This window comes from Lycium barbarum, chromosome 9 (assembly GCF_019175385.1).
Source record: "Lycium barbarum isolate Lr01 chromosome 9, ASM1917538v2, whole genome shotgun sequence".
Lineage (NCBI taxonomy): Eukaryota > Viridiplantae > Streptophyta > Magnoliopsida > Solanales > Solanaceae > Lycium > Lycium barbarum.
In genome coordinates, this window is record NC_083345.1 from 30,097,826 (window position 1) to 30,125,350 (window position 27,525).

The window sequence follows — 27,525 nt, forward strand, 5'->3', positions numbered from 1 at the left end:
CTTTCTAAGAGGAAATCACTGTTGTAATCAATGTAGCATCAACAAGACATAGATATTCCTCTCATCAAAAGTTCATGCCAGCTTAGAGGAAGCGAGAAAAGAGGCATAAAGGCAGATTGTCACGACCCAATTCGGGATCGCGCGGGCACCTACCTTTCCCACCTCAATAGGGAAACCTCTCATTGAATACACATCAATCAAATAAGGACGATTCATTTAAACCAATAGATATTTAGAAATAACAGCGGAATATCATAATATTTATGTAATAAACTCAAGTGTTCATATGATTAGAACAAATACATGATTACAGACTCAATCCATCTTCCTATGACCTGGTCTAGATTAGTACAAGAGCGACTAATGACTTCAGATTGCTACTACATTCTAAAACTCAACCTCCGTCTCGGAATGAAATGGGAGGAGGCCCTCCAGATAGGCACCGCGTATTTCCACATATGCCTTGATCAATCACCTGAAACAATATACACCCCAAAAAGGGTATAGCAAGTGCAATATCAATACAAACCACGCGTATTGAATAAGTATCATAGACCGACAATGGTTAGTAACACATATCAGTAAAAGAGTTCACATATAAACAGGATAACAACCCAATCAAGTCATACGTCTATCTACCACACATTGTATATCAATAACCTTAAGCATTAAATTCTCTCTAATAATTCACCAGTCAAGCTCACAACGATCTCGGAACTCACGTATCATTAAATCGATCGTTTCAGTCTAGCTAGTAGTCAACTCATCATTAAGACACCCGGTATCCTACATCACATAGAGACCAAACATATAACTAATCTTACAGGCGGTCTATGGGATACCTCAACAAGTTCAATCAATAAATCCAGATCTAAGTACATGTCATTACCTAAGTAAAGCATCTAATCCCAAATGTGTCAAGTCTGAATAAATCAATCTGAATCTATTCATCACAAGTAAACACCAAATCATCTCAAACAAGCCATAATGCAATGCAATGCAAGATGTATCAATACAATGCAATGCAAAATGTATGAATGCAATGCCATGCCATGCAAATGAGGTGTACACATGTACTCCGGACGGAAATATCAACGTCTCGGTAGCACAACCCGGTGTGACTCGCGAAGTCTAAGTGCCACCTGTCATACCCCATTTTAACCGGGTTAAATTAGAAGTACGACATATTGGTGATTCCCGTTTTTTTGTTTATTTGTTTTAAGGAGTCGCCACCTAATTATTATGGTGAATTAGGACACCTAAAGTTTATTAAAGTTATTTTAAAGTTAACTCTGTTTAAGGTCTGCGAAACTTAAGATTCTAGGTAAGGGTTCAATTAGTCTAAAGGGAAGGTATTAGGCACCCTTTAAGACCCATTAACAATGGTTAACCGACTAGACTTAAAAAATTAATTAGGCTAAGTATAAATATGTTATTAAAAAAAAGAAAGTAGTTTTGTAAGTATGACTAAAGTTATAGATAGACATGTAAGAGTGTCATTTTAAAATAGAACTTGTAGAAAAATAAATTATTTGTATAAACAAGATTTTAGATGCTATTTAAAAGTAAGATTTCCAATAGATTGTTTTAACAAATACGCATTTGAAGCGTTGAAAAAGAGTTAAAGTGAAAGAGTTATCCGTTAAATTAGTTTGCCTTTTTATTTCTCAAATGAGTTAGCATTAGTATCAAATGTGTAATGTTTTAAATTTCTTAAGATAGTAAGAACGAATCTTGAATCTTTTAACTCAAATATGTAGTCATGTTATCTGAAATACATTATCCTAATAATAGAAAATGACAGTATAGATATTATAAGTGGCTAAACTTACGGATTTAATAGTTGATTTTCCTCAAATTAACTACTCATGACTAAAACCAAACCCAACTAATTCGCTAAGGTTTACTTAATCTAAGCAAATAAACAAGGAAAGTGTTAGTCATGTAATACAATTGAATGCACAAAAATAGAATAAAAATAGAAGAGTAAAATGGTTCAAATGGGCTCAGCCCATTTCTGGATTGTTGTGACCCGGCTACTGTTGCTGTTCACATTGATTGGGCTTTGGCCCAAATTTTATTTCCTTGCTGCGGACAGAGAGACTGGAACAGAGGGAGAAGATTTTGTTGGGCTTTAGCCCAACGCCGAATGGGAGGTGACGAGTCCCCGCGGACTCGTATGCGATGTTCATGCATAAAATAAAAGACAAGGATTAGTATATAATCAATGGATGAGATTAAACACGTAAAACATAAACGCGAAACAGATTGGTAGATTGCGTATATCTTGTATATTTCCCGTATATACGTGAGTATCCACATAAGGCAAGGCTAAGGATGATAGGCGGCTTTGTAGCAGTGCAAGTTAGGCATATGTCGGATATATTGGACACCAACTCATACTCATGCTAAATACTAATCAGTATACTAGAATATCTATGCATGCACAGTTTTGTCTAAGTTCAACTCATAAGCTTTAACACACTCAGATGGACAGACAAGTAGGTCATACTTTAAACAATACGTGGGATATATCATTATGAATCCCTCAACTTATCAACTTAAACCTCACTGAATCTTACAAGTCCAACCAAGTACTTCCCTTTGAACCTCAAACAATATCCAAAGGGGATAACACATATTGGTAATACATAGGCTGATACGGTTTTGAATCAATCAAAGATAAACACTTGAGCATATCCCATTCTATTCAGAGTGGGCATGAAATAAAAGGATCACAATGCATACAACTAACCATTATCTTCTCAATCTATTAAACTTAAATGGAAACAAACACATTCCATGACCGAGAACCTTTGATAGTTTCATTATGGGAGACATGGCATACAACATATTCAAGATTTAACTCACACTCACAATAACAAGGAAAAAAAGTGTTTTAGTCACCTAAGTTAGGGAGAAGGGGGTTTAACTTAAACTTCATATTTATACAAAACTTAAGGCTGTTATCATGCTAGCACACATCATAAACATGGTATTGAGACATTAGGCTCAGGTCTGGTTCAAGTTAAAAGATCAAGATGAACAAGTTCACAACTACCCATACATTAATCAAGCTACATCAGGTCAAACCAGACCAAGACGAACAATTTATATAGCTTTGACAGCCCTTGAACAAGTACAACCAAAGTAACATACACAAACCTAACTACAATTAACTTACACACGTGAAAAAATCACTGATGCCTTAATAATGACTGAGTCCAAGTTGAAGCCTCGAGAGGATACCTACAACCCTTAATGACTTAAGACTACATTATTAAGCTATGGTCAAAACAGAAATGAAACAATTCTAAATATGCTAGAATCACCATAGCCAGACAGTTTCTATCCTTGGTTAAACCAGAACCAAACAAAATCATATGATCATGGTTAGGCTAGGCAATAATTAAGCTGGGTTAAAGACATACTAATCAGTTAATCATGACAAAGACCATGACAGGATAATGACTTAATCACACTTGGGATCTAATGCTAAACCAAATATCATTATACTAATATGTTAATCAACAGAAGGTAACAGAGACTACAAGAGACTAGACGAGCTATTATCATCTAGCATTAATCGAATTTGATTTAAACCACACAGCGATGACAAGGTAAACTGGCCTAAGTCTCAAACTCATCATTCAACATTAATCTTATCGGTTTAAACAAACAGCCATGATCTTGCAGACCAAATAAAATCAACAACCAATGTCGATATGTCATATAATCATTTCGGCACACCTAAACCCAGGTAAATTACATTCATAACAGTATACATTATCTCGAACAAATAGAGCAAAAGAGGGACAATGCTACATACGCGAATTCATGAAATCTATTCGTATCACCTTTAACCCTTACACATAAATCAGACTCCCAGATTAAATTAAATCATCCAACAGCTACACGAAATAAGAACTGCAAACATGCTTTTGAATCACGACTGGTCATAACAAGGCACTAAAACATGATTTCTCTATGTTAACAGAAATTTTAATAAGACAATAAATCTGAACAGCAACAGAATATACACAGTTTCAGGTCCGAACATGATTTCAAACCAGCATTATCAACTAAAGAAAATAAACAGCAGACGATATTACCTTTTTGTGGTACAGTGAAGTGGGTGCCGACGTCGTCGAATCTACTCGAACACGACGAGCTCGAAATCGATTAAAGTAACTAAAGCTTTAGATTGGAAAGTGAAATAGAGTAATATGTGGCTATTTTTCAGAACGAAGCTATCTTTTCCATGAGGGTTTCAGTCCCAAGTCCTATGTTTCAACAGAGAGGCTTTTCCGATTTTAAAGAAAATCAAGATTAGAGTAGAAACGAAGCTTAAGACTTGAGGATGGGAAACTTCTCCTCTCTCAAACCAAGTTCCGTCCCCCCTCGAAAACTAAAATCATCCCCCTCTTTATAAGATTATGATTAGGGTTTAATAAAGGGAAAGGGAGCGTGGGGGAACAGAGACGACAGAAGCGACAACGGCGTGGGGGACAAGCATGTGTGGAGGTGCAAAGAACGTGGGGAGCAGATGGTGAGTGGAAGGGGTGTGTGGGAGAGAGAGGAGAGTGGGAGCAGAGGTGTGAGGGGTGAAAGGGAGAGAAAGGAAAGTGAGAAAAGAGGCGGAGAAAAAATGAGGGAAAGAAAGGGATTAGGGTTGAAGAGGAGAGGAAGTGGACCGGGTCGGGTCGGTTTTGGTTAATGGGCTGGACGAATTGGAATGATAGTGGGCTGAAAAATGTGGATTGAAATGTGGGTTGGGTATTTAAAAAATGTGGGTTGTTTATTTGAATAGAGAAATAATATTGTATTGGTATTTTGGGCCATTAATTTGGCTGAAAATCGTTGATCCTTCCTCCGTTATTTAATTATTTTTGGGCTTCTAATAACTGGTATAATATATATTCTGTAAAGACAATAATTAATGTGTAAAAAATAAATATTCGCAAAGTGTTGCCTTGTAATTAATTTAACGAGTCCAAACCCGAAAACGAAATGATGACTAACCGTTTAACATTTGTGATAAGGTAATGCTCATAATGTTGAAAATAAAAGTAGTGATATTAATAGTAGTAGCAATAAAATATTGTGAAGATAAAGTATTTAGCTCGTCAGTAAATTTAGAAACTCGAGTAAATTAAATAAAGGAGGGACAAAATTGGGTGTCAACAGATGCCCCTCTTCGACCGGAGATGATGTAAGAATTTTCGGGCGAAGAAGTTGACGTAGTAGCCAATTTTGTTTGGACCCACGAATATGAATTTGTAAGAAAGTACGGTTTAGGAAAATTGATGGAGAATATTATGAGGACCGAAGGAATTATGGACAATCATGGCCAAATCTCAGTTTCGAGTTGCCTACATATCTCGGGTTGCACGAGAATCAGGCCATGTGTAGTTCGAAAGTTTTTGTGGATTCATAATCTTGCGGGGGTTGTAGACAGGTGACGAGAACGTTCAAGAATGGAACATATGATTATAACCTCCTAATTATAAATGTGGCGCGCAACACACCTTTAAGTGGGATTCTACTAGACACGATGTAAATTCTCCAAAAATGCTCCAGTGTTGAGTTATGGAGACGCTGGGGATGTAGAAAGGAATATGAGAGTGTGAAAAGAGTAGATTTAGTAGAGTTTTAGCGGAGGATGTGAAAGAGAATTTAACCTACGTATCACGTGTTTGTGGACATAGGCGGAATTGAGTTCGAGAGTAGATTCGTGACCCTTGCTTGTGAGTTTGGTATTCCTCTTCAGCAAATTTGCCCCAGTTCACTGCGTAAGATAACGTTCCACGTTGTGTTGCGTCCCTGCAGGTTGTATTTTCTGCCAAACTGAAATTCATGTCAAAATTAGTAACAAAGTTGAAATTATAAAGAGTGCAAAATGATAGGAAATATGAGTGTGGGAATGAAAATGAAGCCGTGTGGCCAATGTTGTCTCTGGTTGTCTTCAGGGACTTGAATGAATGTGTGATGCGTATGCCGAGGATGTGATAAGGTCTCTAGTTGCAGTTGAAGATGATAGTGATAGGGCCTCCGGCTGTCTTCCGGGACTTGATGATAAATGATATCTGCGAAATTTAAGGTAAATTCGTTAAAGTAGGTAAAGTAGATGATGAAATAAAGAAATGAAGTAAGGAGTAAAGTAAGTGTATAGCCGTTTGGCTTATGCAGGTGAGGCCGTGTAGCCATGCGATATCTTCGGTTGTCTTTGGGGAGTTGATGATATGTCTCCGGTTGTCTTCGGGGACTTAATGATGCGTCTCCGGTTGTCTTCGGGGACTTGATGCTATGTCTCCGGTTGTCTTTGGGGACTTGATGCTATGCCTCCGGTTGTCTTCGGGGACTTGATGATATGTCTCCGGTTGTCTTCGGAGGCTTAATGATAATTTCTGTAAGGTTCAATGTAAAATCGTTAGCATTGATAAAGTGAATGATAAGGTAGAGAGTAGTGTCATAGTGTAGCCGTCTAGCTTATGCATATGAGACTGTATAGCCGAATGATGCCCCCGGTTGTCTTCAGAGACTCGACGCCACTCCTGTAAAATTCAAGATAAATATGTGAATTCTTATTTTAGGGTAGAATGACCCAATATGTCCTATTTTAGGGTGGATGGACCCAAGTATCCTATTTTAGGGTGGAAGAACCCGATATCCTATTTTAGGGTGGAAGAACCCAATATGTCCTATTTTAGGGTGGAAGAACCCAATATGTCCTATTTTAGGGTGGACGAACCCAATGTATCCTATTTTAGGGTGGACGAACCCACATATCCTATTTTAGGGTGGAAGAACCCGATATGTCCTATTTTAGGGTGGACGAACCCAAGTATGTCTCCGGTTGTTTTCGAGGACATGATGCATATGCCGTGTGAGGCATTTAAAGAAATGATATCCAATTAAAGGCGGACGAGCCTAAAATGTCCTATTAAAGGCGGACGAGCCTAAAGTGTCCTATTAGAGGCGGACGAGCCTAAAGTGTTCTATTCAAGGCGGACGAGCCTAAAGTGTTCTATTAAAGGCGGACGAGCCTAAAGTGTCCTATTAAAGGCGGACGAGCCTAAGGTGTCCTATTAAAGGCGGACAATCCTAGAGTGTCCTATTAAAGGCGGACAAGCCTAAAGTGCAGTGCGTTTGCGAACAATGAGGTTGTCCCTTTGTCGGGCATTTGAAAGTAATAATGCAATGCGATGCGGTGCCTTTGCAGTGCGGGCATTTGAAAGCAGTAGTGCATATGCAGTGCGGTGCCTTTGAAGAAATGATGTCCTATTAAAGGCGGACGAGCCTAAAATGTATAGTTATCCTCGGAGTGTGATATTGATGCCTCCAGCTGTCTTGGGAGATGCCTCCAGCTGTCTTCGGAAACTTAACAATGATTCTTGCAAAGTTCAGAGTAAAATGGTTAAATTATATGATAAAATAATTGATAAAGTATGGAGTAAAGTGGTGGAATAGTCGTCTGGCTTATGACGTTGATGGTATCGTGACAGGCCAAATTCAAGACACGTAATCTTGATTTAATTCGCCTTCAATCTCGTCAACCTACAAAACAGGTATATAAAGTCATAAAATTATTGTGATAAAAAATAAATTAAAAGATAAGGTTGGAAGTAAAGCCGTATGGTTTTTGAGGCGAGGCCACAATGGCCCTGATTGATAGACTTGACTGTTGATCTCGCGATTTTAAGTTCCTACACTCAAAGAAAAATTCTTAGTTTGGGAGGGGGAAGTTGATTCGTGTTGACTCGAAGCTTGACGTTGTTGGCTGCTCCATTCGTCTTATTTGTTTGGATCTTGTGACCTCCGTTCAAACCTCGGTATATGAACAGTAGTGAAAAGGATTGAAAGAAAGTGTTTCATTTAAAAAGTGTATATGTAAGTGTATATATAAGGAAAGATATATATGTAAGTATATGTATATAAGGAAATATATATGTGTAAATATATGTATGTAAGTTGTAAAATATTTCTGCCAACTTCAGATTGTGACACTTCTAAAGTAATTGGTCTATAATACTTCCTATCTGGTAGCCTCAATCTTGTCGATGTCCAACCGTTCTTTTGTCTGTATATTGTCAAAATATTCCCCAGTTTTGGGTTCAGAAGGGTATGTTAAATTTATGTTGTGGTGTGACCGAACCTTGTATAGGTTGCCTACGTATCCCTCCAAGGGAATCAGGTCGGAACGTAGTTCGTTATATAAACGGTAAAAGGTTTGTTGGATTTTTATCTAGGTGTGACGGATCTGTATGTTGATAGTCTACGAATCCCGCCGAGGGAATCAGGCCACTGTGTGGTTTTCTTTGTGTAATGATTTTTGGATTTTCTGTTATAATGCAACCGAACCCTATGTGGGCTGCCTACGTATCCCCCCATGGGAATCAGGTCAGCGTAGTTCGTACGCATAAGATATTTTTGGATCTTTATTTGTTATAAAGCAACCGAACCCTATGTGGGCTACCTACGTATCCATCGAGGAATCAGGTCAGCGTAGTTCGTACGGATCCAAATGGGAAAAATTCTAATCTAGTATGACCGAGTCCCTATGTGGGCTGCCTACGTATCCCCCCATGGGAATCAGGTTAGCGTAGTTCGTAACGCATGCAAATGAAAAATATCTAACCTAGTATGACCGAGTCCCTATGTGGGCTGCCTACGTATCCCACCTCGGGAATCAGGTCAGAACGTAGTTCGCACTTGGTTATTCAAGGAAAGGTTGCAAACTAGGTTGTCTTACCTAATGTCGTCCTTTGATTTCTTCTTGGATTGCTAGCTTTCAGGCTTATGTCATCACCTATCGGCTATTTCAATTTCTTTTGAGTGGAATCTTGTCTTGTCCTCTAGTTTCTTTGTTACTCTCTCGGGATTTGTCTATTCGTTTATTTCATGTCACAATCGTAGAGTTGGCAGATTTGATAAGTAAAGTAGGAAATAACAATAATAGATGATTAAGGAAAATCAGAAATGCATTCATAGTTTTCACGATTAAACTTCCAAAAGATGAAGCAAAGCGAACAAAAGTTTTGAGCATGATTCAAGCCTTTAAAAATAAAAGTTCACTACATGTTCAGTCTACCAAGACTCCTGGCGAATCAGGGACGGAGTACAAGTCCAGTTCTTCAGAGTCTCTCCTGGTTCTGCACCCTGGATGGTTGGTGTCTCAGTAGTTGTAGCAGCAATCTTCACTGGCACTTGTTTTCGGATCATCCCCACAGACGCAACGAACGTTGATGACATGCCTCTCTCCATCTTTTCCAATTGGCGCAACGGCCTCCTTCATATTCTTAACTTTTCGATAATTATCATGTTCACGTTGGCGTTTTCGTGAGTAGGCAAAGGGATGGGGATCCATATCGGGTCGAGCTCCAGTGAGCTGGATTGCTCATTCCTTAATCAAGGTTTCGATTTTGTTTTTGAGGCCATAGCAATCCTCAGTGGCATGCTCGGGAACTCCAGAATGATATGCACAATGCTTGGAACTGTCAAACCATTTTGGAATAGGATTGAGAATTTTCCCTTTAATAGGTTGTACCACGCCTGCCGCTTTCAGTCTTTCAAATAGTTGAGCCAAAGGTTCAGCAAACCGAGTGTAATTACGGGTGTTTTTTAGAACAGGGTTTGGACGGGCTTTATGTGTGATATGTGGTCGATTTTGGTAAGTGGGAACTTGAACAGGTGGGTAGTAATTTGCTTGGGCGTTGTAGACAGGGTAAGGGAATAGCAGAGCTTGGTAGTGCTAAGGGTAGAAAGGCTGTTGTGGATGGTCAAAGTATGCAATGGCTTGGTTTGGTGGGTTTAGAGGAGTAGTTGTAGGTGGTGTATTAGTGTTGGTGGGTAAAGAAATGTAAGGAGTATGACCTAGTGATTGATTTGGTGGGTTGACGAGTGGTGGATCAGGAGCGGCATAGGTAGTGTAGGTTAGAGGTAAGTTGTTGTTGGTAGGTACAGTGTTTTGCGGAGGAAAATGTTCAGGAACTGAAGGTTCAAGTGATGGAAAACGAGGCGGGTTTGATGCGACGTTCCTAGGTTCAGGAGGCGAACTTTGGAGTGTAACAGATGAGTTGGTCATGTTTTTAACCCGATTCAGTTCTCTGCGTAGACCCTCAATTTCTTGAGTTAGGCGGGCGATATGTTCATCCCGTTGGATAGTAGTGCTATGTTCAGAAGTCTTAGGGGGATCATTAGAAACCATGATGTTTTCCGGACCAGTTGAAATAGGTGCGGCTGGATCAGACGTAACATTTGCCTTTCCTTGAACAACCCAGCTGCGTTGAGGTAACGATGATGTCTTTGACCTTGTGATGTAAGGATGGTCGGCCATTGAGTGTCAACACGAATCAACTCTCTGTTTGGGAATAAGATAAAAGAAACATACAGTATAAACGATGTTAGTCTCACGAACATATCTAGGTAAAGTCATGATCACGTAAAGTCAAGTAAGGCATGTAGCAAATAATTTATCAAGTAGAGTCAACAAGTTGTCAAACAAATGTAAACGATCATATAATAACGCGTCCTAATATGCATGTGACCTCTTTGTGCCAGAGGTGGGCCTAACGTTGTTTGAAGGGTAAAGTGTGCCATAATATGTCATCCCGTTGCTTTGATTAATTAAACAGGTTCTATTTCTCAAAAAAAAAGTACAAAATAATGTAATATTTATTACATGTCAAATGAATACAACATAAAGTGTTTCCTAATCTAAATAAAGTAAATAAAATTTCTATGTCTAACTTCTAGCTCCATTTGTGATGCCCTTGATCTTCGTCATTTGTTGTACTCCGATGCAAATGCATACCTGTCATAGAAACGTTAGTCATTCCCTCCTTTCCCAAAGTTTAATTAATTAGAGCAAATAGTCAATATTTAGGCACAGTTATCCTTCAAACATGCATATAAAGTATGATTGGTGTCACTCGGGGTCGTGAACCCGCTAGGACGTTTGGGTAAAGTCATCTAATGGATTTAATACACCAAGGGTATTAAACCTCCTAGGTCATGAAATGTATGCTCTTAATAAAGTGTGTTGGTTTAGCTCTATCTTAGGCTGACTAAGAGTTGACTTCTTACGACACAAGGTTCCCCCAAGCGGACAACTTGGGAGTGGAAAGTCCGTGGCCGTCGACTGCACCGCTGATCGACTAAATCCACAAGATCAATCCAACTAAAGGGGTAATTTAGTAGTGAACGGGCGCGAACCGCGAAACCGTTTTAAGTGTGTGAATATGTGTGAGTTTTCCAGGAGTGCAAGAAATATGAACGGAATGACAGTTTTATCAAAGCAAGTAACACATAAGAAGTTTATATCAAACAAACAGTTTATATCAAACAAACAATTAATAGCATGTAAAAACAGTTAACAAACAAATAAAGTAATTAAAATAAGCACACAAAGCCTATTTAAACTAAGTCCGTTATGGTTAGAACCTTTCTACATCCCCAGCGGAGTCGCCAACATGTCATACCCCATTTTAACCGGGTTAAATTAGAAGTACGACATATTGGTGATTCCTGTTTTTTTGTTTATTTGTTTTAAGGAGTCGCCACCTAATTATTATGGTGAATTAGGACACCTAAAGTTTATTAAAGTTATTTTAAAGTTAACTCTTTTTAAGGTCTGCGAAACTTAAGATTCTAGGTAAGGGTTCAATTAGTCTAAAGGGAAGGTATTAGGCACCCTTTAAGACCCATTAACAATGGTTAACCGACCAGACTTAAAAAATTAATTAGGCTAAGTATAAATATGTTATTAAAAAAAAGAAAGTAGTTTTGTAAGTATGACTAAAGTTATAGATAAACATGTAAGAGTGCCATTTTAAAATAGAACTTGTAGAAAAATAAATTATTTGTATAAACAAGATTTTAGATGCTATTTAAAAGTAAGATTTCCAATAGATTGTTTTAACAAATACGCATTTGAAGCGTTGAAAAAGAGTTAAAGTGAAAGAGTTATCCGTTAAATTAGTTTGCTTTTTTATTTCTCAAATGAGTTAGCATTAGTATCAAATGTGTAATTTTTTAAATTTCTTAAGATAGTAAGAACGAATCTTGAATCTTTTAACTCAAATATGTAGTCATGTTATCTGAAATACATTATCCTAATAATAGAAAATGACAGTATAGATATTATAAGTGGTTAAACTTACGGATTTAATAGTTGATTTTCCTCAAATTAACTACTCATGACTAAAACCAAACCCAACTAATTCGCTAAGGTTTACTTAATCTAAGCAAATAAACAAGGAAAGTGTTAGTCATGTAATACAATTGAATGCACAAAAATAGAATAAAAATAGAAGAGTAAAATGGTTCAAATGGGCTCAGCCCATTTCTGGATTGTTGTGACCCGGCTACTGTTGCTGTTCACATTGATTGGGCTTTGGCCCAAATTTTATTTCCTTGCTGCGGACAGAGAGACTGGAACAGAGGGAGAAGATTTTGTTGGGCTTTAGCCCAACGCCGAATGGGAGGTGACGAGTCCCCGCGGACTCGTATGCGATGTTCATGCATAAAATAAAAGACAAGGATTAGTATATAATCAATGGATGAGATTAAACACGTAAAACATAAACGCGAAACAGATTGGTAGATTGCGTATATCTTGTATATTTCCCGTATATACGTGAGTATCCACATAAGGCAAGGCTAAGGATGATAGGCGGCTTTGTAGCAGTGCAAGTTAGGCATATGTCGGATATATTGGACACCAACTCATACTCATGCTAAATACTAATCAGTATACTAGAATATCTATGCATGCACAGTTTTGTCTAAGTTCAACTCATAAGCTTTAACACACTCAGATGGACAGACAAGTAGGTCATACTTTAAACAATACGTGGGATATATCAATATGAATCCCTCAACTTATCAACTTAAACCTCACTGAATCTTACAAGTCCAACCAAGTACTTCCCTTTGAACCTCAAACAATATCCAAAGGGGATAACACATATTGGTAATACATAGGCTGATACGGTTTTGAATCAATCAAAGATAAACACTTGAGCATATCCCATTCTATTCAGAGTGGGCATGAAATAAAAGGATCACAATGCATACAACTAACCATTATCTTCTCAATCTATTAAACTTAAATGGAAACAAACACATTCCATGACTGAGAACCTTTGATAGTTTCATTATGGGAGACATGGCATACAACATATTCAAGATTTAACTCACACTCACAATAACAAGGAAAAAAAGTGTTTTAGTCACCTAAGTTAGGGAGAAGGGGGTTTAACTTAAACTTCATATTTAGACAAAACTTAAGGCTGTTATCATGCTAGCACACATCATAAACATGGTATTGAGACATTAGGCTCAGGTCTTGTTCAAGTTAAAAGATCAAGATGAACAAGTTCACAACTACCCATACATTAATCAAGCTACATCAGGTCAAACCAGACCAAGACGAACAATTTATATAGCTTTGACAGCCCTTGAACAAGTACAACCAAAGCAACATACACAAACCTAACTACAATTAACTTACACACGTGAAAAAATCACTAATGCCTTAATAATGACTGAGTCCAAGTTGAAGCCTAGAGAGGATACCTACAACCCTTAATGACTTAAGACTACATTATTAAGCTATGGTCAAAACAGAAATGAAACAATTCTAAATATGCTAGAATCACCATAGCCAGACAGTTTCTATCCTTGGTTAAACCAGAACCAAACAAAATCATATGATCATGGTTAGGCTAGGCAATAATTAAGCTGGGTTAAAGACATACTAATCAGTTAATCATGACAAAGACCATGACAGGATAATGACTTAATCACACTTGGGATCTAATGCTAAACCAAATATCATTATACTAATATGTTAATCAACAGAAGGTAACAGAGACTACAAGAGACTAGACGAGCTATTATCATCTAGCATTAATCGAATTTGATTTAAACCACACAGCGATGACAAGGTAAACTGGCCTAAGTCTCAAACTCATCATTCAACATTAATCTTATCGGTTTAAACAAACAGCCATGATCTTGCAGACCAAATAAAATCAACAACCAATGTCGATATGTCATATAATCATTTCGGCACACCTAAACCCAGGTAAATTACATTCATAACAGTATACATTATCTCGAACAAATAGAGCAAAAGAGGGACAATGCTACATACGCGAATTCATGAAATCTATTCGTATCACCTTTAACCCTTACACATAAATCAGACTCCCAGATTAAATTAAATCATCCAACAGCTACACGAAATAAGAACTGCAAACATGCTTTTGAATCACGACTGGTCATAACAAGGCACTAAAACATGATTTCTCTATGTTAACAGAAATTTTAATAAGACAATAAATCTGAACAGCAACAGAATATACACAGTTTCAGGTCCGAACATGATTTCAAACCAGCATTATCAACTAAAGAAACTAAACAGCAGACGATATTACCTTTTTGTGGTACAGTGAAGTGGGTGCCGACGTCGTCGAATCTACTCGAACACGACGAGCTCGAAATCGATTAAAGTAACTAAAGCTTTAGATTGGAAAGTGAAATAGAGTAATATGTGGCTATTTTTCAGAACGAAGCTATCTTTTCCATGAGGGTTTCAGTCCCAAGTCCTATGTTCCAACAGAGAGGCTTTTCCGATTTTAAAGAAAATCAAGATTAGAGTAGAAACGAAGCTTAAGACTTGAGGATGTGAAACTTCTCCTCTCTCAAACCAAGTTCCGTCCCCCCTCGAAAACTAAAATCATCCCCCTCTTTATAAGATTATGATTAGGGTTTAATAAAGGGAAAGGGAGCGTGGGGGAACAGAGACGACAGAAGCGACAACGGCGTGGGGGACAAGCATGTGTGGAGGTGCAGAGAACGTGGGGAGCAGATGGTGAGTGGAAGGGGTGTATGGGAGAGAGAAGAGAGTGGGAGCAGAGGTGTGAGGGGTGAAAGGGAGAGAAAGGAAAGTGAGGAAAGAGGCGGAGAAAAAATGAGGGAAAGAAAGGGATTAGGGTTGAAGAGGAGAGGAAGTGGACCGGGTCGGGTCGGTTTTGGTTAATGGGCTGGACGAATTGGAATGATAGTGGGCTGAAAAATGTGGATTGAAATGTGGGTTGGGTATTTAAAAAATGTGGGTTGTTTATTTGAATAGAGAAATAATATTGTATTGGTATTTTGGGCCATTAATTTGGCTGAAAATCGTTGATCCTTCCTCCGTTATTTAATTATTTTTGGGCTTCTAATAACTGGTATAATATATATTATGTAAAGACAATAATTAATGTGTAAACAATAAATATTCGCAAAGTGTTGCCTTGTAATTAATTTAACGAGTCCAAACCCGAAAACGAAATGATGACTAACCGTTTAACATTTGTGATAAGGTAATGCTCATACTGTTGAAAATAAAAGTAGTGATATTAATAGTAGTAGCAATAAAATATTGTGAAGATAAAGTATTTAGCTCGTCAGTAAATTTAGAAACCCGAGTAAATTAAATAAAGGAGGGACAAAATTGGGTGTCAACACCACCCGTCCCGGATCTTTGCCCAACAGACAGACGGGACCCTAGCTAACTGCTTACAGGGGGAGTCTCACCGGCACCACTCTGGGGGACCCGCAGAGTCCATGCACAAATAAAGATTCCGAGATAATATCGGAATCAGTCATGTAACAACGATGCCAGAATATCTCATCCGACATCGGCCACTTCACAGTCACTCAAGTAAAGAGTTTATCAAAATATAAGTTTCGCTCAATCAACGATACCGAATCATCGGGTATCGGTCATGCATCATGAATATGAGAGAATGTATGCAATGCATATGTCAACGATTTCGAAATTAAACCTCGGACATCGGTCTTCTCACAATCACTCAAGTAAAAGAGTTTGTCAAATACCGGTTTCATATAATTAACGATTCCGGAATGGTTATTCGGACATCGTCCTTTTCACAATCACTCAAGTAAAATAGTTTAGCAAATATGAGTTCCGCTCAATCAAAGATACCGGATCATCACCGGGTATCGGCCATGCATCATGAATATGAGAGAATGTGTGCAATGCATATATCAATCATCAACAATTAATTTCAACATTGCAAGTACCAACAATGGGGTACGCCAACATTGTACCATATCACAATACCAACAATGGTATGCCAACAATATATCAACATCACAAGTACCAGCAATGGGTACGCTGACAACGTATCATATCACAATACCAACAGTGGTATGCCAACAATGTATCTATATCACAATCCCAACGGGGGTATGCCAACAATATATCATATCACAACACCAATAGTGGGTAAATCAAATCTAACCCAATCAGGACGACAAAACAGAATTCGATATCTACCAACTATACATGGCATCAAGCCAATACAATAGAACAATTAAACACAACACAACAGGGTAGCTAGTCCCACACACAACACAATTAGGGACACGAATCTCACCCTACACTCAAAATCCCTCGTCACAACTCATTTTGGACTCAATCACAATTATTGGTACATTTTATCCTCCAATTTATCCACTAGATTCACTTTTAATAGCATAACACAAGTAATCACATATTACGGGAAATTTTCATCATTAGTCACAAAAATAAGTTTCGTCCGCTACTCCCAAGTCACATAAAATCCACCGATTTTGAAGGAAGCCACATCATACATCCTACATAATCTACAGGCTACAAGCCCAAACACACAATCACACATCAATACCATCCTAGGATTCCATCCCAAATCTCCAATTCCTACACATGCATTCTCAGTTCCTTCTAATATACGAATATGAGAAACTAACCGGAGTCTACCAAAAGGGGAAGCCATAACATACCTGGCAGTCGAACAGGTACCACGAACCCACATGTTGCCTTGTCTTTCGAAGCATCTCCAAATAATCAAAATCTATCACATATGAATTCTATGTAAGAAACCATGAATAATGATATCCATATTGGCTACTTTCTATTCGGGTCAAATTCCAACCCTTAATTTAGGAAAAACAGGCCCAAGGGCAAAACGGGAATTTTATGACCGAAATACCAAATTCAATACTAAAAAGTCAAAACCCATTACTTTAATCATAGGAATACTAAATTAATACTCAAAATCATTATTAATATGAAAACCCCCAAATTTGGGTCTAAGAACCCTAACTTTGATTCAAGAATTTCAACTCTAGAATGGAAGATTAATGATTAATAAGCCTAGATATGACATTATCTAGCATGAACAATTACAATTTCATCATTAATCATCATCTAAGAATCAATTGCATTTTTAACCCTTCTTCACATGAAACCCATAAAAACCCTCTTTGACTTTAGTGATCACAAGGTTGAAATCATGTTAGAAAGATCATAATGGATAGATATAAGGTTAGGACACTTACCCTAGGAATAAAATGTCTCTCTAGACCTTCAAGTCGCCTCCAAGAGTGCTTAAAATGAGTTTAGAAGTTATGGGAAATGTCTAAGGGTTTTGAGGGTTATTAAATTGAAAGTCTAGCCCGTCGGCTGCTATGGCGGTCACCCTACCGCTATGGCGCTCTACCGCTACGACGGTCACCCTACCGCTATGGCGGTATATTGCTACGGCAGTCACCCTACCGCTATAGCGGTCACCAGACACCAGAATTTTCTGGTGTCTTCCAAACTTGAAATTGACCCTCATAACCATCCCGGAACCTCCCGGACACAAACCAAATATGCAGATATACATAAAAACACGCTACGAAGGCACTCGTGGCCTCAAATTCCCATCATATATCTCGTTGACCGAGTCAACCCCCAATACCTCAAAACTAACTTTCCAACCCAGGTCCCAAAACGCAACCGAGTGCATTAGGAACCGAACCAAACCCACCAATCAATCGCAAATGGTTATCCGGACCTCTCAGAATCGACGGATTTTCGAAAAAAGTTCGTTTGCCAAAAATTCAACTCTCGGTCAAATGATTTCCGTTTAGAGCCAAATTTTTCTAGAAGACATCTCTAAAGCCCAAAACGATGCCTAGGAAGTCATGCCGACTATCTCCTCGGGTCCAAATATTTCTTGTTACACCTCATATTTTCAGAGCATGAGCATGCCACGTACTTCACCGTATTAATGGAGTATCAGAGACGTCCCATGAAGTTTTGGAAGGTACAGGCCATGGGAAGTTCGTAACAATGAGGTAAAGGATGAATTACGATCTCGTAAGTCGTAACCGGGAAGGACAACCTTGAAACCAAAGGAAATGACCATTATCAAGTATGCTTAATGATAAATAACATCTGTGGAGAGTTTCGGAAGATTCCGGGACCAAGCAAATCGAAGAAAATAAGTTTGTCGAAAATTTGAAAAAAAGTTGGCAGAATTTTGGACAGAATTTTGGGTCAACTTTAGAGGGGTATCTCTCTAGGTATATTAGGAGTTTTAAGGTGTTTCAAAATCCTAAAATGAAATTCGTCGAGTCTAGTTTCTAACGCAATAAACCGCTCGTCAAAATGACATCGGAGTAGGAAGTTATGACCATTTTAAGATAACTAATCCAAGCTGCCATATGGCCTCCGCGGGTCCTACTTGGGAAGGTCGGTGGAGCAGACTTATGAGGGGTATAAATACCCCTTCCCCCTCTCCTCCCCCCCCCCCCCAAAATCAACCCCATTTTTTCAGCATTTTACACTCTTATGAGTTCTATAAATCTCCTAACACATCCCCCAAACATTTATAGCCCATTAATCAAGAATTTAACAAGATTACACAAAACTAGTCCATGAAAGGTGGTTGTTCTTGCTTCTACTTGATGTTGTGGTGAGTTTGGTCTTGAAGAAAATTTGTGTGGCTAAAGATCTTCAAGTATAAGGTATGTTATCGTGGTGAGTTTGGTCTTGAAGAAAGTTTGTGTGGCTAAAGTTCTTCAAGTATAAGGTATGTTCTTCATCCTATCTCTTATGTTGAGTTGATTTGAAGGTTTAGCAAGTATTAAAAGTGAAAATAGTGATGGTGGAAAGGTCATTAAGTGTTGTGTTGTAGTTGTTGTGTTTATGGACTGTTTTGAGCATGTTGTGGCCGTGTGGTTGGGCTGATTTACATGTATATGTATGGTATCTAATGTTGTTGGTGTGTTGATGAGATTATGCTCCTTGATTGGGAAGAAATGAAGTGTATATTGTTGTTGTATGTTGAAAAACATCTTGTGGGATGTTTCATGGAATATTTTGGTATTGATGATGATGTGGTTGATATTAGTATTACTATTGTTGTTGTTTTGTTGTTATTATGATTTTGGGCTAGAGATATAAACAGGGGAGATGCTGCCCGAATTTGGGCAGATTTTAAAAGGAATTAATTTGAGGGCTTAAGACAAGCATATGACGATAAGCCTAACGATAATATGAATTCTCTCGAATGTATTTTTACGAGCTTGGGAGGATAAGCGTTAAATAGTTAATGTTAAGGCAACCGAAAAGGTATGTTAAGGCTAGTCCCTTTCTTTCAAAAAGGCATGATTCCTATGTTATGATTCCATAACCTTCTTACTTCCAAAAGTTACAAGTTCATGATTCTTAAAAGCTTTTTATGATACTAAAGATGAGATGTTTTCTATGATGAACATGATGATGATGATTTTAATTCTCGAAATTCCAAAGCTTATGATTTTAATGCTATTATGAGATTATTGAGCTTATTTCATGATTTTCTTGATTTTATTCGTTGTTGTTGATCTCACCTTATGATAATTGTTCCTTCAAGGTGAGATATAGCGATGATGATTGCTCCATAATATGAATCGGAGGTTACCGACCATACGTAACTCCAATAAAGTAGTAGCTTTTAATTGGGCTCTCTTGCATGCTATATGTATATATATATTTCACCGCGCCTTAAAGGCCGGACAAGATACTAAATATATTTCAGTGCGCCTTAATGGCCGGACAAGATACTATATATATTTCACCGCGCCTTAAAGGCCGGACGAGATACCATATATATATATATATATATTTCACCGCGCCCTAACGGCCGGACAAGATACTATATATATTACCGCGCCTTAAAGGCCAGACAAGATACCCTATATATGTATATATCGAAAAGTCTTTTTTTAAGAAGCTAAGCATGTACGACGTCCGTCTTAAAAAGGCATTCAGAGGCACGGCCTGATATCTTTTTTATTGCTTTATCTTCATACTTTCATTATGTTGTTATTTATGCCTTACATACTCAGTACATCATTCGTACTGATGTCCTTTCTTGTGGACGTTGCATTCATGCCCGCAGGTAGACATGTAGATGGAACTGACCCATAGGAGCTTGATCAGCGGAATCTCAGGAGCGCTCCAATTGCTTCGGAGCTGAAGTCTATTGGTATTAGTCCTTATTGTCACTTGTATTCTATGTAGAGGCTCGTAGACAAGTGTGTACAGTTAGACATTTCATAACTTTATCAGTTCATATTGTTGTGTAATATTATGGTAGCCTTGTCGGCTGGTGACGATAGGCATAGTTGTTGACGATTATATAGAGCTGTGCCGTTATTTTGTGATATATGAACCCTTATAGATTATGATATCCGTGAGCTATCTTTATGGTCCTCCTAGAAATGATTATGAGATACATGTTTAGAGGTACTCGGTGTGTTAGCTCCGGGTACCCGTCATGGCCCTCTGGTTGGGTCGTGACAAAAGTGGTATCAGAGCAGTTCGTCCTAGGGTATGTCTATGAGCCGTGTCCAGTAGAGTCTTGTTTATGGGTGTAAAGTGCGCCACACTTATAAACAAGAGGCTGCGAGGGCATTTAGGAATGATTGACCTTTATTTCTCATCTTAGATCGTGCGATAAAGCTATGTTATAAGGATTCCCTTTTTTCTAATCGTGTGTTATGATTTCAGCGATGCCTGTGAAGAGGAAAGCTACAACAGCCCAAAAGGGCAAAACAGCAGTCGGAAGGCGGACTGAATGGGAGCCATTGGCAGATACGGAGGAGGGTGAGTTCCACAATGAGGTTCCATCTCAGACCTCTCCTACTTTACCCATTTCGGAAGAGCAAGAAGAGGCCTCAGCTCCAGCTCCAACATCCTTAGTTCCTCCACCGGATGCCACGGGCCAGGAGATGAGACAGGCCATCCTTTTACTGACCCGGTTAGTAGCTGCTCAGGCTCAGCGACAGGGGGCGGGCCATGGTAATAGGGGTCAGAGGAAGAGGGTCAGGTCTTCAAGGTTTGACAGTGAGTTCAGAGGTGACCCGAGGCAGTAGATCATTAGGCACTCAGCTCGTTCAACAACTAGCGCGCCTCCACAGTTTCCTGGACCCAGGTTTGATAAGCCCACTGTTACAGGTATATTGTCAGTATTTTCTTATGATGTGTATACATTGATTGATCCGGGTTCTACATTGTTATATGTTACTTCTTATATTGTTGGTCGGATTGGTGCGAAACTTGAGTAGACTAAACCTTTCGAAGTGTTTCATTAATGAGATGTCAGTATGATTAGATGGGAGTTGTAACTTCTTCCCGAAGTAAGAAGTGGAAGGGGATAAGTATATGTTTAAATATGAACCTTGAGTATAAATATGCTAATGATTTAAGAGTACAAAAGGGTAGAAGAGATAAGAGAATGATATAGGTTACTAAGCCAGATATCAACAAGGGCCTTTTTATCATATAAAATGTATTGCCTGGGATGTTGTACGAAGGTACGAGTATAAGGAGTTATGAATATAAGACAAAGGTAGGACAAAGGTACATTCTTTTTCAAAAGCTCTCTTGTCACAAGATTATTGAGTTGGTAATATAAGGCCGAATAGCTAATGGAGGATGTGGATGATGATTTGAAGGAATTGGTTATATGATGGTAGATGAATGAGTTTGAAGTCGTGAGTTGATCTGCGATGTGTTCTCCATTAATAAGATGAAATTGTAGTTTAAAGGAGGCTTGTCTAAAGACCGAGTGCTTATGTAGTGAAGAAAAGGAGGAATATTAACAATTAGGGCAGATTTTGAGAATAAAATTTGCGCTAGATACCATCACGGTGATGAAATGGGGAAAGCGAATAATAAGAGCAAGGTGACCTTGAAAGAACAGTAAAAACAACTATGAAGATCCTTTTGATGAAAGCTTAGGCCCATCTAGGATCAGCACTTCTACGAGAATATGTGACTCGTTAAAAATATGTGCAACCGACCAGATAAACTTAGACGGCGAATAGTCATGACTAAGATTAGTTACGAATTTGCTGAGAACATGTACTTACAAGGAAAAAGAGAACTACTGGGATGTTAAGTACAGAATAATGGGCTAACACCCTAAGGGGGGAAGATGAGACAAACAAGTATTGGATCAGGAGTGTGCTTTTTTAGAAGTTGGAAAGGTAGCAACAAAAAGTAATCGGAAACCACCACAAAAGGGATAAGGTTGGGAGATAAAATTCCAAGGAGAGTCTTACCTGAATTTCTAAGATAAAGATGCTACGAAAGGTCCAGTAATGAAGAAACAAAGAAGGATTGGTTATGACAACATGGGAGCAAAAGCTTATAGATGATACGAGAATCGTAGGTACAGACGATCCAGGAGGTAAAGGAAATTAAAGTCACGTTGCAAGTAAGATGGAACCAGATAGACTTACATGAGGAATTAAAGGCTAGTAGTGGAAATGGGGAAGGATAACGATGAGTAACTTCGCGTAAAATGGTTTGGTTGTACTAAGAATAATTACGGAACAAAAGGAGCTAAGCTAATGAAAGGACGAGTCGTGGGAATGGATGGTGTGGAAAATCAACTTTTAACGATATAGTATAGACATGAATCGGAATTGGGAATCCAAGGCAAGGAGAATTTCAAGGATATTAAGAAGATAGTTGTGGAGAAAGACTAGGATTAAAGGAGCATGGTATAGTCGGACACTCCGTAAAGGGCCTAATGAATTCTGATGTGCCCATTAATTCATTAGACTAGAGGATTACTAGTCATGAAAGGTAGAAGTGATAAGACAATAAAGAAGGCATTTGAATTGTATTCGATATGTATAAGCATTTTGATTTGATACAAGAACTCAACTAGAAAAAAAAAAAAGGAAAATAAGTTAAACCATGCGATGAAAGGAACTCCGGCATTATATGGAATAGATGAGTTGAAGGGCCACTAAAGTCAGCCAGATGACTACTAAAGACGGTTAATACTCGAAGAATAATAGTATATGAGAATATCCTTTAGAAGGGGGAAAGAACAAATTCAGTTCTAAGTTGAGCTACAATATTCCCAAGTTCAAAAGAGGGAAATGTACTGGCTTGAAGGAGCCAAAAATTTGAGATGAACCAATACATCAAGATTGCGCTAAAGAAAAGTGAGAATGGATTAAATGTAGGTATATCATGAGACAAATCTAGGAAGGAGAATGAGTTTCATCAATGCGACATGTTATGTCTCCGGACTATGGTTCGAATTGCTCGTACCAGAGAAATTTTGGTTACATTTAAGTGTGTAGTAACGTACTCCGAGAGGTAACCAAAGGACTAAGAAGGGTCTGTAAGCTGACCAGGGAATAAGTATAAAGGGCAATCTGGATTACAAAAAGGGAAATCTTAGCACTAGAAGAGATGAAAGTTTTAACAAGAGGAATAATTATAGGGAGTTCAATGATCTCCAAAGGAAAGGGAGATACTGTCCCTATGGATAGCAAGACAGCAGTGCTGCCTGAGACTAGAAAGTACCTCGCAAGTCGTGGAGTCACAAGTCTCCGGTCATATCAAATGTGAGAGTATATGTTATAGAACCATATAGACAATTGTCATGATGCAATGGCCGACAAAAATGGTGTAAGGACAACGATAGGAAGTCAAAGAAGAACATAGGCTAATTTAAGTCTCAAATGATCACTGGTACAAGAGAATCAAGGACTTAAGAAGAAAGCATAATCGTATCAAAAGGAAGTTATGATTAAGTAGGATTTTATCTTAGTTCTATGTTTATGAGTTTATATGGCAATTATGCTAAAACTGAGGAGAGGAAACTGTAGGAAAAGTCCAAGTATGAATAGGATGATATTGTAAGGAATTAAAGAGTCCAACCAAGGAATTAAAAGGAGATGGTATGGTATGTATATAAGGTCGACGAGTACAAAAAGGGATAATCTAAAATAGCACCAAAGAAGCAAGCAAGGAAGGGTGTCATATCTGAACAAGAGAATTTGTCTACTAGTAGAGAAATAAGGATCAAGGCAAAAGAGTACAACAATTAAGAGTGCTCACATATTGGAAGGTAGCCGTAGCAATCGTGAGTTAAGACCATCTTAATGGCAACAGATCCCAGGACAGTAACTAAATATCAGTTGACCACTGAGTACATACATAAGAACATGAGCATATAGAACAAATGAATGAGTTCGACAGAGAATTGGGAGGATAAGAAATAAGACTAATGAGCCCATAGTATAAGAGCATGGAGATCATGAACTAAAGGAGGACAACTATTTCCATAAACTAATAAAAGTGTCATAAGCTCGCAAGCTACAACATTCGAGGACGAATGTTCCTAAAGGGAGAAGGATATTACACCTCGCATTTTATGAGCATGAGCAAGCCACTCACTTCACCGTATTAACGGAGTATCGGAGACGTCACATGAAGTTTTAGAAGGTACAAGCCATGGGAAGTTCATAGCAATGAGGTAAAGGATGAAATACGATCTCGTAAGTCGTAACCGAGAAGGACAATCTTGAAACCAAAGGACATGAACATTACCAAGTATTATTAATTATAAATATCATGTTTGGAGAGTTTCGGAACATTCCGGGACCAAGAAAATCGAAGAAAATAAGTTTGTCGAAAATTTGGAAAAAAGTTGGCAAAATTTTGGATAGAATTTTAGGTCAAATTAGAAGGGTATATCTCTAAGTATATTAGGAGTTTTAAGGTGTTTCAAAAGCCTAAAATGAAGTTCGTCGAGTCTAGTTTCTAACGCAATAAACCGCTCATCAAAACAACATCGGAGTAGGGAGTTATGGCCACTTTAAGATAACTCATCCAAGCTGCCAAATGGCCTCCGCGGGTCCCACTTGGGAAAGTCGGTGCAACCGACTTATGAGAGGTATAAATACACCCCCCCCCCCCCCCCCCATAAACCCCATTTTGCACTCCCATGAGTCCTAGAAATCTCCTAACACATCCCCTAAATATTTATACCCCATTAAATCAAGAATTTAACAACATTACATCAAACTAGTCCATGAAAGGTGATTGTTCTTGCTTCTACTTGATGTTGTGGTGAGTTTAGTCTTGAAGAAAGTTTGTGTGGCTAAAGTTCTTCAATTATAAGGTATGTTCTTCACCTATCTCTTATGTTGAGTTGATTTGAAGGTTTAACAAGTCTTAAAAGTGAAAATAGATATGGAGGAAAGGCCATAAAGTGTTGTGTTGTAGTTGTTGTGTTTATGGACTGTTTTGAGCATGTTGTGGCCGTGTGGTTGGGCTAATTTACATGTATATGTATGGTATCTAATGTTTTTTGGTGTGTTGATGAGATTATTCTCCTTGATTGGGAAGAAAGGAAGTGTATATTGTTGTTGTATGTTGAAAAACATTGTGTGGGATGTTTTATGGAATATTTTGGTATTGATGATGATGTGGTTGATATTAGTATTGATATTTTTGTTGTTTTGTTGGTATTGTGATTTCGGGCTAGGGATATAAATAGGGGCGATGCTGCTCGAATTTCGGCAGATTTTAAAAGGAATTAATTTGAGGGCTTAAGACAAGCATATGACGATAAGCCTAACGATAATATGAATTCTCTTGAATGTAGATTTACGAGCTTGGGAGGATAAGCGTTAAATAGTTAAAGTTAAGGCGACTGAAAAGGTATGTTAAGGCTAGTCCCTTTCTTTCAAAAAGGCATGATTCCTATGTTATGATTCCATAACCTTCTTACTTCCAAAAGTTACAAGTTCATGATTCTTAAAAGCTTTTTATGATACTAAAGATGAGATGTTTACTATGATGAACATGATGATGATGATTTTAATTCTAAAATTCCAAAGCTTATGATTTTAATGCTATTATGAGATTATTGAGCTTATTTCATGATTTTCTTGATTTTATTCATTGTTGTTGATCTCACCTTATGATAATTGTTCCTTCAAGGTGACATATAGCGATGATGATTGCTCCATAATATAAATCGGAGGTTACCGACCTTACGTCACTCTGATAAAGTAGTAGCTTTTAATTGGGCTCTCATGCATGCTCTATGTGTGTGTGTGTATATATATATATATATATATATATATATATATATATATATATATATATATATATATATATATATATATATATATATTTCACTGCGCCTTAAAGGCCGGACAAGATACTATATATATTTCATCGCGCCTTAATGGCCGGACAAGATACTATATATATTTCACCGCGCCTTAAAGACCGGACAAGATACTATATATATATATATATATTTCACCGCGCCCTAACGGCCGGACAAGATACTATATATATTATCGCGACAAAACGGGTCGTTACATGAATGCTCATGGAGAACTTTACTTACTTTGGAAGACTTCATGTCAGCTGGAAGCAAGAGCTATATTGCACACTTCAAAGATTGCAACAACGTGATTTTTCACATATATCTTATATGGGAGCCTAAGAGCTTGAACTCCAACATTAAAGTGAACCTGCTCATTCCAATCACAAATAAGAAAAACTCACTCATAAGATAGTATAAACACTGCATTACAAATCAAGAAAGCAATTTATCTCTAAGTTGTCTTTGTCTAATCACTATACCTAAGCAAATTTAGAGAAAAGAGTCTCACACTTGTGCAACACATAAATTAATCTGCATACAAAATTTAAATTAAAAAAGGATGCACAAAATGAATTACAAAAATAAAGTTGTGCATAGAATGTACTTTTCACTTAATAAACTATCATAGCAATCTCAATTTACTATTTCTTCGTCCCAAGCTCCTCCAAAATAAATAAGTAAGAATTAAAAATAAAATAAACTCCCCGATCATGAAAAATAATCAAAAAGGATATTGCTAATGTTATGTATAAGAAGTAAGGTGCCATCCGAACCTTTAACTTGGAAAGGTTAATACATTCTATTAACATAGTCTTTTGGTTTGTAAATAACTATTTTTATCCTTCTCTAAAAAATAAATCCATATTGCTCTTAACAAGTAAAAAAAAAATCTGGTTGTTCTCTTGCAGATTTGAAAAATAAAAGAAAACTATGAGTATCTTTGCAGCTATCAAAAGAATTTAAAAATCTGCAACTTCCTTTCTAGTATAAATTGTAACAGTTTCACTGCTACAACATACCCTTTTACTCAACATTCTTGGTTCTGTTTCATGTTTTCCTGGAGCACTGTTAATTTTTCTTATTCGAAGAGGGTTCCAAGTTTTAAGGAGGACATAATTGAAAAGCTTTTTTTCTCCTGCATAGCTTACCAATGACAATGACAATTAAGTGAACAGTTGTGTTAAAGATTCCGGAATTTGATATCTCAAGATATGTCCATGTT

At 37.8% G+C, this 27,525-nt stretch overlaps 1 long non-coding RNA gene across 1 annotated transcript; it reads right to left on the reverse strand.

Annotated features, from left to right (window-relative positions):
• LOC132611374 (uncharacterized) lies at positions 1 to 27,455 on the reverse strand. Its single transcript, XR_009571610.1, has 3 exons — positions 26,544 to 27,455; positions 16,837 to 16,907; positions 1 to 475 (listed from the first exon to the last, which is right to left on the reverse strand). It is a non-coding gene; the product is annotated as an uncharacterized LOC132611374 (long non-coding RNA).
• Between the last annotated feature and the right edge of the window lie 70 nt (positions 27,456 to 27,525).